Source organism: Lissotriton vulgaris, chromosome 5 (genome assembly GCF_964263255.1).
Source record: "Lissotriton vulgaris chromosome 5, aLisVul1.2, whole genome shotgun sequence".
Lineage (NCBI taxonomy): Eukaryota > Metazoa > Chordata > Amphibia > Caudata > Salamandridae > Lissotriton > Lissotriton vulgaris.
Genome location: NC_141693.1, coordinates 467,719,197 through 467,736,271, shown reverse-complemented (window position 1 = coordinate 467,736,271; position 17,075 = coordinate 467,719,197). Strand labels below are relative to the sequence as shown.

The window sequence follows — 17,075 nt, the reverse complement described above, 5'->3', positions numbered from 1 at the left end:
AGTGAAGGCTTTTGTGCTGGACCCCATATCTAGCTCAATCCATGGCAAAACCTTTTCTCCTTCCATGGCATGCACACCACTAAAGATGCAGTTGGGATACGATTTTTTGTAGCTCACCTAAATATATTATTTTTAGATTATGAATGCAGTTAAGTGCGACTTGTATCATGTGCAACATTTTGGCTTTATAGGGCATTTTAAGCCTTTAAATTACTCACAACTGTTGAGCTCTTCGCACTTTTGCGTGTGTGGTGCTGTTTTAAGACAGAGCGCGGAGGCATAAAGGCTGTCTTGTGCTAGTACAGGATAAACCAGCGATTCATATACATCAGAAAGTGCACAGAGCATCAACAAAGCGGCCATAACCCCGGGCAAGACACTTGACAGCATCCGCCACCCACCCATGACTCCTGCACGTGCCAGCTCCTTTCTTAGCAACGCTCCTTCGGGCTCCTTCCTGTCTCCGCCCTGCCCAACCCCGGCCTCTCTTTTAACCAGTGCATTTCCTTGATGTGACACACGCGAACCTGTTCTCTTGGACAAAACAGCATTCACAAGTGGGCTGGCCATTTCCCTTTCAGTTTTTTTTTTAGCTGGTGTCTCCCCTCCCGCCTTCATATTCCAAGCAAAAACATAAAAGCCCGTTTAATTACTTTTCTTTTGAACTGCTAACTGATGTTTCCGGATATGGTCACTTTGACTGATGAAACTTGTGGCAGGTGTGCCAACCTTGTAAAAAGAGGTTTATTTTGACGTCCACCGATGGCCTTTCCTCGCAGGCATTTTAAAGAAGACATGGCAGTTTTCTGCGTAAGTAAAACATCGGGACACAAAAATATCGAGGTACAATAAAATGGAGAACAAAAATTGAAGGGCAAAAAATCAGGAAATGTACAGATAAATAACATATTAGGTTAAATTAAACCTTTAGACAAGGTTTATTCTTAGGTATAGTAAAAGATTTAGTAACAGACAAGACATAAGTACAAGGATAGAAATGTAGTAAAGGGTTTCAGACAAGGATAGGGCTATTTCTAGGAATAATTTTAGGCCACAATCACTAGTGGGAAACAGGTCTAATTTTGGCAGCCCAAGACCATTTGTGCCCAAAATGGGATTATCTGTTCCTTGCACATCATCACCAGTACTTGCTGTCACGTCTAGCAGTGATGAAGTCATTTAAAAATTACAGGAGTAAATCGTGCGTTTACTCTGTTTTCACACCTTGGAATGGGGAGAAACATGCACTATTAGCATATTACCCCCAATTCCAAGATGCTACACAAGTAATTCAGGTGCGAATTTTACACTTGATTTTGCAAAGCCCGAGAAGTTGCAAATTCGCAGGTAAACAAATTACATTAGGGCTCTCATTTACAAGAGGCCCGCGCCTACGGAACACCACATTTTTCGATGCTCCGGTGGTGCAGGCCTCTCATTCATATCTATGAGGCGACGGAAAGCCAGTCTGGGAGGCTTTGGATGGTCTCATAGATTTGGAGTAAGGCAAGGCAGCAAAAAGCGCTGCGTTGTGTTATTCTGCATCAAGGAAGTGTTTCAATGGGCGTTGCGGTGGGTGTTCCAACACAACACCCCTAGATTTACAAAATAACGTAAAACTGGGGCAGTGCCAAAACCTTACGCCTCCCCAGAGCAGGCGTAACGAGAATTGTTTTCATTTTTCCCAGTTTTTTCCACTTTCCATGTGTTCTGCATTTTTTGCAGCACACATAGAAGGAGGAAACCCCGTCCATTCATGGTTTTTGTGAAGGAAGTTGTCCCTTACTGCACTAAAACAATCCTTCCTACAACGCCAACCCCCTTGCACCATTCTACAAGGATGGCTGCGTTGGTGCAAGGCAGACAAAATGGAGCCTGCGCAGTGGGAAAGGACAGGAATGTGTCATATATCATAAATACAATGCATTCCTGCCCTTTCCTTTTGACGCAGGGAGTCACAGCAAAGTGAGTTACCGCACTTCCATGCGTCAAAAACTTGTAACTGGGGCCCTCATGTTTCTGTTGTTCAATTGTTAAGGGTAGTAGGGAGAGACGTACCTTTGCCATACATTAATGAAAAACAAAAAAAACAGGGTTTAGCTCTGACATTGAGCATTTTTCATTAAACTCAAAGGTACATCATCTCCATAAAGCAATAACATGTATTCCTATAGAATCGCATTCCCATCCAGACAGTGAAATTGCTACAATTCCTTATCTTTTCTTCACTTCCCCCATGGGCATTGGGAGACACAGACCTCGAAAGACCGATGCGCTAGGAGGCATTGACATGTTTGTGATATGAGGAGATGCGGCTGGAGAGTGACGTTTCCTCACATGGATACTGTGAAAAACAGACATTGGGGGCACTGACACTGAAAATAAAAATGGGGACCGCCAGGAGACATTGGGGAGGCATAGGGAGATATGAACACTGGGAGACACAGATACCACACGATTTGTACGTGGGGCAAACACATCCATGGCATGACACAGGGAAATGTATAGCAGGAGAGATTGATTTGGGAAGACACTGGTGGGTCAACGGGAGATACTGAGACGTGGAGACATGATGCACAGAAACATGGGAAAATAATGAGAAGAAAAAGACATGAGGACCTACAGAAGGAAATTGAGAGACACTGAGATTTACAGAGCAAAAATGATTCAGAGATCAATGAGAGACAGCCAATTTGGAGATACATGGGGCAAGGAAGACACAACACAGGGATACATAAATACCACCAAACAGGCTTCAGTTTGCAGGCAACCCCACATCCAAAAAGAACTCACCCTACAATAAGCCCACACCAGAGAAAGTATATACCAATGGCAGACATTCAGGCATAGAATTCAAGGTAACATAATATCTCAAATCTCCCCCATGTATATGGTTTCTTTAGCCCAGTCCTCCATATTTAAGATTTTGTTCTCCACCCTTCCAAACTCATTACGGTCCGTCAAATCTCCTGATGTCCACACTCTTCCATCAGCACCCGCAATCTCTTCCATTTCATCTTCAGTTGTAAATAACATTATATGTGTTTACCCAACTTTGAGTCTAGTATTACCAGATTGTCACATATCACTGGCAACATGCATTTGCAGAACCATGCGTCCGCTAACCAACTAAGGCATTCTGGTAGTTGTATTTACAGCTCACTGAAAATGAGCCAATTAAAAGTTCCACTCATCTTATTGTTCTACCATTCTTCATACATTGTGTCTTCTCTTAGTCCTATAGTCACATACAGCCTTCTCTGTGCCACTCCAACACCATGAAACCTTATCCAATCACTCATCTGCCCCTCCAAACTCATGCACAAAAGCAGAGTTGCTTCAGTACAAAACCCTAAGTCCATACCATCCATCAACCATGACTTGAATCATTTAAGTATGCCATTCCAATTATCACCCTTAATCATCCACTATAATGTGTGTTTGCCTTTAAATCCATTCCACCTACTTGCCATATATAGTGTTCCATGAGCCCTTTCCATTTTTCACACAATGTGTGGTTTCATATGTCCCACCACTACATCAAACCTGTCCTGCCCTTTCCCAATACTCATGTCTGGATTCTTCCAAGGTCTTCTCCATGTGCACTTTCTCAGCTTCACATCTTTCACACCCTGCACCACACTTGATCTCCAAGAGCCCATTGTAATAAGAAGGGTGTAAAGCTGTGATGTGTTTACTCAGCAAAATCTGACTTCCTTTAAGCACTGCACGATTTGCAGTCTACAAAGAGTGTAAAAGTTATAGACACATTGCAAGAAATAAAACTGCAGGAGAACAATATCTCAGAAAAACCTCAATTTAATGAGTGAATCATCACTAAACAAATTTGCCCCTCATTTCTTCCAGAAAAACATTTTCTGCAAGAATTCATTACGCATAGGAAAACTTTGTGAACCTCATGAAACTTTATGATTTTGGTGAAGTGAACAGTTTTTAAAGTTTTAAAACCTTTGTAGGTGAAATTTAGAATGTGCTTACCTGTAGTGTTAACACCCCATCAAAACCTCTGGGAAAACAGCGTTCACAACACTGTCAGAACAACGCAGTGCCATTACAATGCAGGCACTACAACGAACGCTTCTTTACCAGGCGTTCCATTACAGCGCAAGCCATGACAACGACATGCTTTAGGGAACTCAGTGTTGGATTTGAAATCCAACACCTTCTCTACTTTTTCACAGACTGGAGTTGGAATATTAAACTATAAGCTATACATCATTTTTTTCCGAGTGAAATATAGTCTCAAAACATTGAAAAGGGATTGACACCTCAAACAAGACGAAAAACCTATCACAAAATGGCAGTGGTCCCCTTAAGACTACTTTGTCTTTCTTAATGCTAAAAAAAATGTTGGGGAATAGACAGTTGTTCAAGTGTGTGAGGATTGTGATGTAATTTGTGGTTTAGTTGTGAGACCTCGTAGTGTAATACACTCACGAAACCATCTTAGGTCCAGTAAGGCTAATTTGTGAAGTCTCTTGCTCGACCCTTGGTAGCTGTGGTTTCGATTAGTAAGGTTTCAACAGATCTAGTGTAAAGAATTTAGAAGCACCAAACAACAGAATAAGAAAATCAAACAACATAAAAGAAAGGTGTGGCGCCGTGGCCAGGGCGACTTACACCGGCATCTGGGGATCATGGTTTGATCCCTGGCACCGGTGGCAGATTATCCCAGCACCATGTGACTCTGGGCAATAACTTGCTTAATCTTCCCGACGGCCCCCTGAGCCTAGAGACCCTTAAAAGGGTGATTGTGCGCTTTAAAAAAAAAAATCCAATACTATTTTAATAAAAATCGTTTTTATTTTTCATGAATTTTTAGGCACCAGGATGACCAAATTCCACCAGAGAGTTCCAGAGGTAAGAGGACAGATGTAGAACAGTTTTTTTATGGCCTCAAATGGGAAATCGGCCCGTTTGCGACTGCAAAATTCGTCTGCCCATTGTACAATCCCTATTTTGTGAGTCGGTGACCTATTACCGACTCGCAAAATAGGGTTGGTGACTCGCTATTAGGAAGGGGCCTGCCAAGGGCATCCCTACCTAATAGCGGCTCGCACTTCAATGTATGATTGTTTTGTGACCGCAGTTGCGGTCGCAAAACACTCATAGTTTACCACCTACTTCTAGTAGGTGGTAAGCCACGCGCAACGGGAACAGGCTCCGCAGGGGACCCATTCCGTTAGTTGTTAATGGATGCGAACATATCAGGCAGTTGTTCCATGGGCCACTGCCTACTCTTAAAAAATGAAACAGGAACGTTTCATTTTTCTTTTTTAAATGCAGCCCGTTTTCCTTTAAGGAAAACAGGCTGCATTTAAAAAAAAAAACTGCTTTATTTAAAAAGCAGTCACAGACATACATGGTGGTCTGCTGACCCCAGCAGGCCACCATCCCCGGGTGTGCTAGCCATTCCCAATGAGGTTGGAAATTGCACCTGCCTCATGAATATTAATGAGAAATGCAATTTGCGACCCCAATAGGAATCGCAAACAGCGTCTGAGACACTGTTGTAAATTACATTTTGCGAGTCGCAAAACAACACAATTTACGTATTTCAAATTGTAAGGGTCGTACATCTGTCCCATAGATTTTTAAGTAAAACATAAAGCAAAGCTTTTTAGTCCAAAGTGCAAACAAGTATTGGTAACTGCAAAGTTTGGAAACTTATGAAAAGTTTTCAAGAGTTGTGTTTGATTACTCCTGCTTGGACTGGACGACCAATTCTGTCAGAGAGGTGGCCCGAAGAGCCAATAAGGAGTAGTTGGCAAGCTACCTGGTCACCAAAGCAGTCTAAAGTCCAGTTCCACTCTTTACACAAGTCTGCGATAGACTTCAATGGAGCAGTCCTGATGCTGAGGATGCAGAATGCTGAGGATACTGAATGATGATGTCTGGGTGCTGTGCTTTCAACACGGGTCTTCCTGGGTCTACTCCTCGGTCCACTTGTAAAATGGTGCAACTTTAGCCATAGGGATCGGTGTCCCTTGAGGTCCTCTTTAAGCCAGCATAAGTCCAGTTACGACTAAGCCACTGGTTTCCGGTCACAAATGGTCCAGTGGCATCCTTTGGTGAAGACTAGTGTCCATCTTGGGTAACCAATCTGCTGTCAGGTGACACTCCTGGGCTGGCTGGACTTCTATGCAATATTTTAGCACCAAAGAGTTGTCAACTTCGCTTCATGCTGGGTGTTAGTGGCGATTCGTTCAAAGTGGCAATTAACCATCCAGAAATGGCTATTTCAGCTTTTATAGTGGGAACAGGGAGTCATCTGACTGACTCTTGGATTTTTCCGTTTCTGTCAGGGGCTCAGGAGCATCTCTTCCATGATCCAGGCAACGCATGCCCATTACTCTCTTTGCTAAGCCAAGGAGCAACAGGTGCAGTCCAGCAGTTGGTGTAGCCTCTCCTGCCACGTCCTGGGGTCAGCAGGGCAGTCCATCTTCAGGTCTTTCTGTAGTCCAGATGTGATCTGACTTTCAGGGTCCCAGTGGTACCATATGTATGCCCATAAATTGTTCTGGGGGATGAAGCGGTCACTTGCCAATGGGCTACCAGATTCCTTTGTGCCTAATGATACCTACCGGCTAAGTGTGTCATATAAGCAATCCAAGAGTACAATATTTTGCCCACTCTCAAGCTGTCTGAACCCCTCTCTTAATGAGATGAACTTGGTTATCAACACCCTAGTGATGTGGCTACCTGTGGGCTACACGCCCTCAGAAAAACAGGTTCAGCAACTGGTCTTCCCTCTCTGTTCTCGCCACCAGCGTGTCCACCTGAACAAAAGGGCAGCCCCTCTCGAGTGTGGTTGCCATTTGCCTATCAAAGTCGGATTTTCCTTTGAACCTTGCCTTTTGAGCCAGCACCCTGTGTGGCTTCCTGCATGGGTAATGTACCACCTCCCTTTGCAGCAGGTTTCTATTGTTCCTATACTTGAGAATCGTTTACACTCCACCCCAGGAGGGCAAAAGGTTGGCTGGTGGCCAGCAACTGGGGTTGGCCACCAGAAAAGCTGGGCAGCAGGTTAGGAACTATCTAAATGTTGCCTTTCATTAAAAGTGGCACTAGGTTGTAGGCATCAAGTCAGGTTTAATACCATGTTTAATTTGATACCTTGAAGTACCAATTCTAGTTGTCCTATTCAGAAGTTAACAGGGCTGAGGTGTCAGCCTGTAACTCTGTACGGGCCAATGGGGCTAATAGACTTACAAAAATAAAAACAACACTTTGGGGTTTTTACTTTTAGAACATAAGAAAACATATGTCTAGGTAATAATATAGATACGTGCATTAGGGCTTGATAGGCCTCCCTTAGGACACACACACACACACACATATATATATATAAATATATATATATATATATATATATATATATATATATATATATATATATATATATATATATATATATATATATATTATATTATATATATATATATATATATATATATATATATATATATATATATATATATATATATATATATATATATATATATATATATATATATATATATATATATATATATATGTATATATAATTTGCACAGGGAAATGTGGGCTTTGCCATCGGTTTAAATACCAAAGTCAAACTGGCAGTTTAAAAATGTTTTTGCAGGCTGTAGTGGCTGGCTGGGAGCTATTTTGTAGTTTGTCACACTCAGGGTGGCCTAATGAGGTCTGTAGCCCTGAGTGGACACAAACTAACAGACCTTAGGTACCTTGGCAGCATATACTAGGGACTTATTAGTAAATTAACTTATTCCAATTGGGAGTAGACAATTCAGCATACATTTTGTAAAGGATTAGAATGCTGGTACTGAGATCTGGTTAGCAGGTCAGAGATAATGCGCAAGAGGCATTTTCTTACAACATGGCCACAGACAGCTCTAAAAAACAACATGAAAAACTTTCCCTCAAGTAAAACGAGCTCCATTAAAAAAAGGTTTTCTTTATTTAAAAGCCATAATAGACATGGAGGGCTGCTGACCCCAGTAAGTTGTAATTTGAAGCCAACCTCATTAATATCCATAAGGTAGAGTGGATTGTGCCCAACTCTGATTCTTTGTTTTGTGAACTGACCTATTTGTATATAGGCATCTTCTAAAAATAATTTAGCAAATTTAAAAAAGTGGTGTACAAATTGCAACCAGTTTTTGCATCATTAATAGTGCATGTGGCCCTTTATTCGGTGTTGGACACTCTGTGTTGGGTGTGTTTTTACACCCAGATGATTATTACTTTTAAGATAACTGATATGCAATAACTTGCACAAAGCAATTTAATGCCTGAAGTGTGTGTTATTACCCTGTCCTAACAGTAAAGAGCATGGTTTTTCCAGATGACTCTTTGCATTGACAGGAAGCGCTGTAACAATAGTTTCTGACACTGTAAGAAATCTTTGACAGACAGTATTATCAGCCATGATGGCTGGTTGTCAAAAATGTTTTTGTTTTCCAAACAAATGCCCAAAATGGAATTTTGTTTTTGAAAAACAAAAACCCCACATGCTGGGAGTTTACTCTCAGGGTGAGGAGGGGTCATTAATGTTTTCTTCTTTTCCCTTACCACTGGTTTTTTCTTCTACCAAAATAGGAAGGACGATGTAGAGTCCTTCCTCTGACAGACAGTTCTCCATTGGGAAATTGGAGGAAGAATTCAACTGATGGAGTCAATACTGTCAACAAAACACTTACGAGTTTGGTAAACAGGGTACTCCATCTCGTTTGCGACAGAGTACCCTGTACTCCAAACTCTAAAGCAGGCCTTGAGTAAAGTATTTTTGTTGAGCACCTAGATTCATATGGGACCAGATGCACTATTTTTCTTACATTTATAAATGCTCTTATTTGGGGTCTGCACCCACAAATAAATGTATTTGTATGCATCAAGCACATTAGAGGAGTCAATAAGCTTTTTGTGACTCCTGGGGTTGTTACACTAATTCACTATTTGGAATGGGCATGCTGGCGGTGTCTATTCCAAATACTGAATTGGTATGAGATGTATCCAAGTTTTATAACTGAAATGGGTCGCAAAATTTTTAAAAACTACTGAGTCCTTAGTTGGAATGGAAAATAATTTCCATGGGACTTCTAGCGCTTTGAGAATGTAAAAATTCGTTTTTTGCTTTGTTAGGGAGCAGGCAGCTGTCCAGGAATTTACTGTTAAACAAATGTTTCAGTAAGAATTTTTTTTTTAATTTATTAACGGAGCCACATTTTTTTAAGGAAAGCAGGCTACATTAAAATAATTACTTTACTTAAAGGTGATCACAGGGATGGTGCTGTACTCACCCTAGCGTGGATGGGATCCAGTGAGAGTCGAAGCAATAAGCAAGCAAATTTCTAGAGCCAGACGGGCAGGAGCACCGGGCCCAAATGGCATACCTCCGTTGTTAAACAAACAGGACTCTGATTTCTGGAGCAATGCACTAGTCCCAGTAATAGGACAGGCATTAAGAACTACAGCAATCCCAGAGTCATGGAGAGGCTCAATCATCAGTTCTATATTTAAGCAAGGAGCAATATCCGATCCAAACAACTATCGCCTGATAGCCTTGATAGACACTGAGGCAAAATACTATGCAGGGATTATACTCAAAGTCTTGGTTGCTTGGTCCACAAGAAACAACATAATACCAATAACACAAACAGGTTTACGACAAGGGCAAGGAACCATAACCAACATTATGGCATTAACCATGCTCTTGGATGCAGCATAGCAAGGTAAATATCCCCTATACCTATGCTTCATAGACTACTCAGCAGCCTTCAACCATGTCGACCGATTCAAGCTCTGGCAAAAGCTGAAGGATTGGGGGATACCTCCACTCCTCCTAGATCAACTCATACAGCTGCATACCAACACATGGATAAGAATTAAACTAGGCACTGGAAAGCACGTCTTAAACAAAATCAGGACCACAAAGGGGTTAATGCAAGGATGCGTCCTCGCTCCACTGCTTTTTAGCCTCTTCTTGGCCGACCTGCCGGCAGAACTGGATGCTTGCTCCTCACAGGCCCCAAAGCTAAGTGGCATGACACTGACAAATCTACTCTATGCTGACGACCTAGTGCTGATCAGTAGAACCCCGATAGGTCTCCAGCACCTTCTAGATGCCACCCAAAATTTTTCATACCGGAACGCCTTAAAAATAAATGTCAAAAAATCTAAAGTTATGGCCGTAAACCACCGCAAGAAGTCAAATCCTCGCTGGCACCTGGACGGCAAATGTCTGGACCAGGTAACAACCTACAAATACTTGGGAGTGCTTTTAGACAAAAATAATTATTTTAAACCACAGCTAGAATCCTTAAAAAGTAAGGGAGTAATGACTTGCTTGGCATTAAAACCCCTGAAGAAACTGCTTCCAGACTTAACAATCGACCCCTTTTTAAAAGTCCTGCGAGCGAAACTTCAACCAACAGTCCCCTGTGGGAGCAAATCCACGACAGGAAGAGACGCTGCTATCCTCAATTGCACAATTGCATCCTCCTATCGTGCGATTTTCCAACTCCCCAAATTTGTTTCACCTGCCCAAATAAGACTGGAATTCGGTCTTCAAAAACAGGAAGTAGAAAGGCAGGGCACCTTTTTAAAGAGCTGGCACAAAATCAGAGCTGCCAACACAGGGTCCCTGAACTATCAGCTCTGGCAAGAGCTGTTCCATACCGGAAAGTTGCCAGCTAATGACTACCTTCAGAAATCCTTTCAGTCTCTTGGTCTGACAGAAGCCTGGAACACCCCAATGGCCCACTTGGTTTTCAAAAGACTAGTCACAAAAACTACAAGACTCATATCGGTAATAGAGGATAAGGAAGCGGTATCCAAGCGTGCTCATGGTTGGGTCGTGCTTAACAATTATGAAGCTCTTAAACCGCAGCTCTACCTCAAGGTCGGATCCAAGCTTGTGATCAAACAAAAATTCCTAAGGCTTCGGTTGGGAGTCGGACCGATCAGTCTGCTTTTGCCACTGTGGGAAGGAAGAGGGAGCAATCAGATCTGCCGTCTGTGTGCGAAAGACACTGAGTCTCTGATCCATATCATATGCATATGCAAGAAACTAGAGGACATTCGGAAGGCACTGTTAAAACCAATATTTAACCAGTATGGAGTGAGGTCCTGCAGGCAGGCAGTGATGCTGTGTCTTAACTTTACCTTAGTGCAGCTAAACTGCCGCCTTACAAAATTCTTCGATCTGACAGAACTGAGACTGAAAAAACCTGCTGCCAACAGTTAAGACCCATTACAGAGATTTGAAGATGTAGAACTGGACCACACCACTGGTCAACCAAGAAAGTTTCTATAATTGACCTTACACAGGCCTTCATGTCTGCGCCAGCAGTGCTAATACAGTTGTAAACAATATTTACGTCTTTTAAACACAATACCAAAGCATTTTGTAACCTTGTATTCTATCTTAAATTGTTTTATTGCAATATTATTTAAAATGTACTTTCAATGTTTTGAATGCAACGGTTGTAATTAATCATGCATAATACATTTACTACTTACTACTCAGTGATGGTCACCAATCGGAGAGAATCACAACTTGCAATCCTCTCATTACTGTTCAAGTGGTAGGTTGGATTATGAGCCACTCCAGACAGGAAGTTTATGTACTGACCTTTTTGTACATAGGTCTGTTCGTAATGTTGTTTACAGGTGACAAAAATATGGTTTTCAAATTGTGACTAGTGTTTTTTTGTAGCCAATATTTCGTACATCAGGTACATGATCCGTGAAATTTGGAAAGTCTGATCAAAGTGAAATCAAATGTAGAAGCTACAAATCTTTCAAGAAGGCATCTGAAACAATTGAATGTGAGGTATGATAAGTTGTATTCTGGATAAAATGTTTCACTTTACATTAACTCAGCAGTTGTTATCACTTGGATAATGTTAGAAATGGGGGTCTCTAGTTGGCAGAGGTAAGTACCTTTGTCCAAGTAGGGACCCTTGCTTCTAGTCAGGGATACACTTCTAAAATTATCCCTGCTCACCCCCTTGTTAGCTTGGCACGAGCAGACAGGCTTATCTCAGAGGCACTGTGTAAAGCATTTGTGAACACATACAGTAATACAGCGAAAACACTACAAATGGACACCACACCAGTTTAGAAAAAGAAGTAATCTTTATCTAAACCAAACTAGACCAAAACGACAAAAATCCACAACACAGTAATGAAAACAAGACTTTCAAATGGTAGAAATAGTTCAGGACAAAGCAAATCGAGATGTGACACGTTTCACACTAAGTACCTTGGATGCGTCATGCACAAAGCAAAAAGGGTCGCAGGGAAGGTGATGTGTTGGTTTCTTGCTCCGGGGGAGGTGGTGCGACGGTTTCTTACTGCTGCACAGGGGAGTTGATGCATTGGTTCCTTACTGGAGAGGAGGTGATGTGTCAGTTTCTTACTACGTGGGGAGGTGATCTTCGGCTTCTTAGTGCATCCGCCAACGATGCGACAGACTTGGCGCCTCGATGCGATGATCCGGAAAGATGTGTGGATTCTTGCAGCCGCACAGCAGGCCTTGCGTCATAATCTGTGCGATGATCTCGGACTTTGGGAGTCGATGCACTCGATGCGGCGTGCAGTGATTTCTCGAGCCGAGGGCAGGTGCTGCGGCAATTTCTTCAGCGATGTGTCAGAAACAGGTGCTGATGCATCTCGCTTCTGGAAGTTGCGTTACTTTTCCCAGCTCCTAGCAGCAAACAACCTCCAGAGGTCCAAAACAGTAGCAGGCACCTGTCAGCAGGTCAGAACTCCCAGCAAGGGAGTTCAGGGAAGCTAGTGGGGAAATCTTTGTGTCCCATAGACATCAGAACAGGGAGCAAGCCCAATTCAAGCCCTTGGAGATCTTCCTCAAGCAAGGACACAGCAAACAGCAAAGTCCGTTCTCCTTTCCTTGTCAGCAAGTAGCCACTGCAGGCCAACCCCAGACAGCAAACAGCACAGAGGCAGTATTCCTCCTCAGCTTCTCCGGCTCTTCTCATTGGCAAAGGTTCCTCTTGATTCCCATAAGTGATCTAAAGTTCTGGGTCTAGGGCCCAATATTTATACTACAAAAATCCGTTGTTCTCTGGTAGCAGAGAAGCCCTGTGCTCAGTCAAAACCAGTTATGTCCTCTCTGGTTCAGCTTCCTGGCAGGAGGTGGTGACAGCATTGTGGAAGGCAGACCAGGCCTATTCAGGTGAAAGGAAATCTCCTTCCCCTACTCTAAATGCAGCCCAGGTCTATTAATCCCAGCCCAGACTCATCAGACTCTCTGGCACCACTGCTTCTTCCCAGCCCCTGTCATTCCAAAGCCAGACATGCAATACACAAAGCTAGCATAGGCATACTGGATGGCTAAGCAGGAAAATACCTACTTTCTAAAAGTGTATTTTCAAACACAGAATGTAAAAATCACCCTCACTAAAATATGTATTTTAATATTCCGAGTAGAGGCATATCAAACTTTATTTTCCTACTTTGTTCCCAGGGGTAGTTATGTTTATAAGATGCTATAAGCAAACTCCCCATTCTATCCTATGGTAGCCTTGCAATAGTGAAAAACAAAGAAAAGTGGCATTAATTTACTATCAGGACATGCCACAGACATCAGGGCATGTCCTACCTTTTACATACATTGCACCCTCCCACAGGGGTACTTTGAACCTTCCTTAGGGGTGACTAACATGTAAGAAAAGGGAAGGCTAGGACCTGGCAAAGGGGACCAATTGCCAAGTTGACATGGCAGTACCAGACTGCACACAACCTCTACAATGGCAGGCATGAGTTACATTTATAGGCTGCTTATGTGTGTGGCACAATCAGTGGTACAGCCCAATAGTAGCATTTGATTTACAGGCCCTGGACACACACAGGGCACTGTACTAGGGACTGACCAGTAAATCAAATATGCCAATCATGGTATTACCAATCCATAGCAACAATTTACAAAGGGAGCACTTTTAATCTGGCACTGAACAGCAGTGGCAAAGTGCCCAAAGCATCTAGACCAGCAAAATAAAGTCAAACACACAGCAAAAACACAGGAGGCAAAAGGCAAAAATACTGGGGAAACCCATGCCAATGATTCCAGGTCTAACAGCTACACATAGATTTGCACTTTGGTGATACTTCACTTTAGCTGGATCACTTGTAGTAAAGCCTGTCAACAGCAGAAACCCAAACAACGAAAAATCTTATCGAACCAACGATAGGAGGACGCCTGCTCAGTGGTCATATTAGGGATGTCACCATTCTAAGAGAAAATACCAGCAATTTCTTCATATTTTGAGATTCTGGAAGGGACAGTACTTGGTACTAAAGTGCGATTATGAGCTTAAAGCTTTATTTTGTTTTTAGGCTGAGCCTGGGCAGCGCATTCACTGCTCTGTGAGGCATGCTGTATTCAGGTAGGGACTTGAAGCTTCCCCCATGTCCCGCCCATCTTTTCAATTTGCTCTTGTTACTGTTCTTTCAAAATTGTTGCTTTTCATTCCTGAATAGGCTTGTTAGTCCCACCTTGGCACCGCCCTGTCTGCATTTGTACCTTCCCATGAGGACTGGACCTTTAACTTGTCTTGTTACATGGTCTGCTTTATGTAGTCGGTAAGCACCATATTCTTTCATGATCTTCCCCTATTCCACCCACTACGTCGCAGCACGCTACCCACTTTTATTTTGAATTACTAATGGGTCCGCTTTAACTATAGGGGGCTTGTTTCTTTATTTAATTATTTTAGCAGTGTGGTCCGCTTTAAGTATAGCGGCCGTGCCATGTGGCGCTTCACATTAATAGATGTAACACCCTTTTCTTTAGACAAGCCGCGTCTAAAGAAAGGAAGTGAAACTGCGGGATGGGGCGCTTTTATAAAAAAAAAATGTTGTCAACTTAACAAACAGATGCTTTTTTGTCAAAGCCCCCAGGCCGCGTTTCAATGTAATGACGGCCATGCCCCTTTCTTTAGATGCGGCTTGTCTAAAGAAAGGGGCGGGCGCTCCATTAACATGAAAGGGCAGCATGGGGCTCCTTGACAATAAAATATTTGCAATGCATTAGGTCTCGGATTTGCGATGGTTTGAGCTATTGGCATTGTAAATGCCAAGAGCTCAAAGTCTCATAAATGCGAGACCTATTGCACTGAAAATGAAGTGATGCAAGACCCCAAGGAGCTCCTTTTGTCACAGCTGTCACAACAGGTGAGATGTTGGAATGGGCAGCGGGGATGACATTTTTGGACAAAAACACCAACTGAATGCAACTTCAGAAGAGATTAACCTTGAAGATTTGTTGTCTAGAATCAAAGTGCATGCTTTAGAGACAGTAGAAGGCTGTACACATCACCCTGCTTTACATGAGGATGCTGATTTAATGTCCCTAAATTCACGAACTGGAAAATCTGCCAAGGAAAGTCTCTTTATCACTGATATTTTCCAAACCAAAACCTTTTTGTGCATTGATAATAACAAGTCAGGCTTAGTTTCTGCACACACATCAGCTGGGAAAACTGCACACCACATATGCCTTTGCTTTAATTCTGAAGGAAAAGCCGCAGGTAATATTTAGCAGTCCATTAAATCCCTGAGTAACCAGAAGTATTGTGAGATGTATGAAGAAGCCCAAAGATTTGGTTTAAGACTGGTGACATCACTATCAACTCCGTCACATCATCTGTTGTGATGACTATGGACATCCTAAGCAGCATGCTATTGAGGATCGGCGGTCGCACAGGAAGTGGCTTGGGTTACTTTTGATGAAATTCATTGCAATCAAGATGCAGAGCGTCTAGTTGAGTGTGAAGAACCCATCATCTTGATTCCTGATAACAAGTACTATGTATTTGTTTCTGCTTCTATCCCAAGAACCCCCTAGTTTGCTGTGTGGATTTGCCATCTTCATCAACAACCTTGCCATGCCATGTACACAGACTATGGGCCCATCCCTCTACAACATTACATCTTCCCACCTGGAGGTGATAGAGTGCATCTTGAAATTTCAGAGAAAATAACTTAAACACAGCAAAGTTACTGGTGAGTCTTCTGAAGATGATTAGAAGGGATAGAATGGGGGACAAAGGGTCTGTCCAATATGTTGAAGAATGTGAAAATGATCATGGAAAATAACTTTCAATCTGTAGTTATCTTCAGCTAGAGTAAGATGGATGTGAGAATCTTACACACTGCAAGCATCAAAGGTAGATTTCAATGACGAGCAAAAGAAAATGTTGGAAGAGTTATTCAACAATGAAATTGCCTGCCTGAATAATGAAGACAAGAAGCTTCCTCCGGTTGAACATATGCTTCCTCGCCCATGTTGAGGAGTAGGCATTTCTCATTGAGGTTTGCTTCTTATTTTATGGGGGAAAATAGAAGGTTTTTTTAATGAAGGTTTGATTTAGGCCTTAATTGCAAGTGGGACTTTTGCAATGGGAATCAGTTAGTGATTGTCTGCCTGGCGCTCTGTTGTCCCTGGACCCCACCCAAGACTCTTCCAACTGTTTTGGGTCTCCTATCTACGAGCACCCTCGTCAGCTGTCCTTGAGCTGTGAATTTTGAAACTGATGGTGGTTACACATATTCTTCTGGCTGCATTGGAGTATTGTCTGATAAACATTTCAACTTCGGAACTAGATTTTCGGCCACTGGTCTACGAGCCCTCATTTGTATATACCTGACCTCATTAAAGTTCTGCGTGACCTCATGATTGGGAATCCAACTCTTTCTGCTTCAACTCACCCGATCTAGCTTACCTGATTTGTTTGCGCCTGACCTTATTTGTTGGAGCATATGGTCTATCGAGGCTTTTTGCCTAATTGTGGGTCTCTTGGGGCTTGACTAGCTCTCTATTTTGGGTGTCCTCCTCTCGGCTTCCCCACTAGAAGGCCCCATCCTAAACTGGCTGACATGCTTACTGAAGAGTTATCGATATAGGGCTGTAGTCGCAATACTACATAGAAAGCAATGAAGGACTTTGTTGCCTATATCAATTTTAAAGTCACTCCATAGGGGCTGCCATCTTACAATGGTACTGGGCCTACCCTAATCGAACTGAAGGG

At 42.5% G+C, this 17,075-nt stretch overlaps 1 pseudogene; it reads left to right on the top strand.

The window, feature by feature from the left end:
• LOC147711095 (exosome RNA helicase MTR4 pseudogene) overlaps positions 1-16,460 on the top strand; it is a 43,119-nt pseudogene extending 26,659 nt beyond the window's left edge.
• The last annotated feature ends 615 nt before the right edge of the window (positions 16,461-17,075 follow it).